The sequence below is a fragment of the Helianthus annuus genome, chromosome 1, assembly GCF_002127325.2.
Source record: "Helianthus annuus cultivar XRQ/B chromosome 1, HanXRQr2.0-SUNRISE, whole genome shotgun sequence".
In the NCBI taxonomy this organism is placed as follows: domain Eukaryota; kingdom Viridiplantae; phylum Streptophyta; class Magnoliopsida; order Asterales; family Asteraceae; genus Helianthus; species Helianthus annuus.
In genome coordinates, this window is record NC_035433.2 from 89,429,598 (window position 1) to 89,432,791 (window position 3,194).

Below are 3,194 nucleotides of genomic sequence, written 5' to 3' on the forward strand. Positions count from 1 at the left end.
GTTGTGTTTGTGTACGTAAGAGACCAAAACCAACTAAAGACATTAACCTTCTTTTCTTTTTCTTTTTTCTCTCTCTAAAATTACTTGGACAAAGTTATCAGTAATAAAAGGTTTGACATTTTGACTTGTCGATCGACATCATCTTCTTGATTGATATATCTTATGTTCAACTCGTTTTATCCATCATCGTAAATTATGACTTTGTTGTATTGAACTCATTCCCGACCCTTATTTCTTTCTCCTGCAATCACTCGCACCTACAAAAACAATAAAAACAATTCAAAGTAGATCCAGTTTCACCAAAACAAATATTTCACAAAATAATGAGATAAAGATATTAAATGCATAATTTATAGTGAAAATTTAATGATAAAGTGCAAAAAAAACGTGACTAAAATGCACTAACATGCTTACTATACAATCTATAGCTATGATTAGTTTTTTTTTATATTTATACAAATTCGTTTACGATAAAGTGCAAAAAAAACGTGAAAACACCGCGGGACGTGTGACGTACCAGGATCTTAGCCACCAATCACATTGAACTGATATATATGTTTGAATAAAACTTCCTTTCATTAACATAAAGTGTTACAAAAGATTACATATAACTTATTGTATACAGCGGAAGCATAACTTATTGTAAGGTATTTCATAAACCATGCGTTCGTAAACCAATAAACTTGTATTGCGAATCCATGTGGCACGACCCATGACTACTCTAGCCTCCCAGACAGCAAGTTCCAACTGATATCAACCTATAGACCTGCAAGCATGCAGACAAGTGTGTCAGACGACGCTGGTGAGTTCAAAGTTTTGTTAACGTGATTAGATACCAGTTATCAGATTAAAGCGATTCACAGATTCGATGATTTGATTTGATGTTGTTATTAACTCGATTACCGTATGTGGCGACTAGATGTGAATGCCCAACCCCAATGCCTCCATTTAGGCATTGGTCATGAGGTCAAGGTATCAAACAACCTTGAATAGATGTAAGGGGTCTTATATGTACACGATGAAAATGCCCAACCCCAATGCCTCTAACTAGGCATTGGTCATGAAGTCCAGGTAATTAGTTCACGCCCGTCCTTTCGGCCCGGTGTGAGGGTGCCAAACCTAATAGCGCTATCAACTAAATACCTCGTTGCTTCTTCAGCAACACGGTAGATGTATGGGGTCTTACATGATTTATACTGTGTTCAATAACCAACATCCCAAATAAACAGTTTACCCAGTATTCCATTCCGAAACGTTTACCAGATGTCCCAAACCACCGGGACGCATGCTTAGAAAAGTGCAGTGAACTCACCTTGGTTTGCTCGGTAAGATTAATTAACGCACGTTTTCCAAGTTAGTCAACCAAGCCCTAACGTAATTACCAATGACTGTCAGCTTCTTAAAAACATATGCAAGTTGTAACACGTCTTACACAAACAACATACACGTATAATCGTACAAGTTGTAACAGTTGTTCATGAAATCCACATTCCATAACATACATTGTATTAGTTCATGAAAGATGTCTAGCCTCCTATCAGCTCATTTCATGTACACATTTAACATTCATAAGTCACATAAATGTGTGATCCACATCCCAAGTGTGCAATAGATAGTGTGCAGCCCAACCAATATAACCACCCCAAACCATAATAATTTCATCTAATAATTTCTGCAATCCAGTTTAACATATATGCGACCGACCGAAAACATTACAGAACCCAAGTTACCCAGCACCTGTGAGACCCACCTGGTTGGCATGTAATTCCGATTGCATATACAGTTCCAAAGATCAGCATTTAAATCCAAATGTTTATGAACTACTACTTTAATTAACGCCTACTGAATCATTAATTTTACATAATCACCACATCAACTTTATAATCACGGCACATTAGATCAGTTATCATGTCATCAATATCACTATGATTCACCTTTTTCAACAGTTTTCATCAACTAAATTGCTTAACAATTTAATAACACAAGAACCATCCCACTAACCCACAACTTTAATAATTTAAACAATTTTCTATCTCTAATCGGTATCCAAATCAAATACTATGACAAATATGCCAATCACATGTGATCATTAGTCAAACAAGAAGGAATTTTTCAAGAATTATTTATCATTGTTGACAATTCAATACCCACTCAAACTAATTATTTATCATGTGCAGACTTCACACCTCTTAATTACCTTCTCCACTATTTGCATCATGTTTGAATCTTTTTAATTAATTAAACTTACACAAGGTCGGTCCACACAAAAGAGTTGATGCATGTGCAGACCTACTTGATTCCATGTGCGGACGAATTTGTTTAATATGTTCAGACATAATTGTTCATCTAACCTCAGACTATTTTAATTAACCCCAAGTGCAGTCATACAAATCAATGAAGCTCGGACTATAAAAAGATCTTGAAACAAATTCGGACATAATCACATAACCCTGACTGCCTATCTCCATTAAATGCGGACTACATATCATTCACATATACTCGGACTCATAATCATACTCAAATCACAACATGGCCGATTATATTCAGTTGATTAATATCACTGGTTTAACACTCTAATCGCAAATTCATCAATGGTGTAATACCTGATCAACACTTTTATTCATAATTAAGTATAATCAACAAGCAAGAGATACAACCAAGACATGATATACACTGACCTAGAGGTGTAGAGTGAATGAGTTGGAAGGAGGTAGAGCTTCGAATGATGATGATCACCACTGGTTCCAAGGGAGAGGAGAAAGAATACTAGGGTTTGTTGTGGTTTTTCCAAAACTTACGTGCCCCCTCCCCTAACTAATATTCTACGGGACACATAAAGGATGGGCTCAAATGAATGACTCGGGCCAGACACATGTGGGCCGAGGTCAATTAGAGGTGGCTACAGTGTGTGTGCAGTCCACTTTTATGTGTGGCCCAACTTAGCTCTTAGGCACCTAAAATGGCCCACTACACACTCAAACATACTCAATCACGTTTTACATTTAACATGTTTATTAAAGTCTTTAACATTTTTTTTTTCATCGTAAAGAACGTAAAAGAGAAATAATAAGAAAACAGGATCACGTGACTAAAAGACACTGACCTTGAAAGTTTGGGTTGTCACATCATCCCTAACTTGAAAGAAATTTCGTCCCGAAATTTGATAAGTAAACCACAAGTGACACGGTAAACCA

General features: G+C 36.3%; 1 long non-coding RNA gene across 1 annotated transcript; it reads right to left on the minus strand.

The window, feature by feature from the left end:
- Window positions 1-553: 553 nt before the first annotated feature.
- Window positions 554-2,787, minus strand: LOC118492491. Its single transcript, XR_004894013.1, has 3 exons — window positions 2,679-2,787; window positions 1,313-1,369; window positions 554-766 (listed from the first exon to the last, which is right to left on the minus strand). It is a non-coding gene; the product is annotated as an uncharacterized LOC118492491 (long non-coding RNA).
- Window positions 2,788-3,194: the final 407 nt, after the last annotated feature.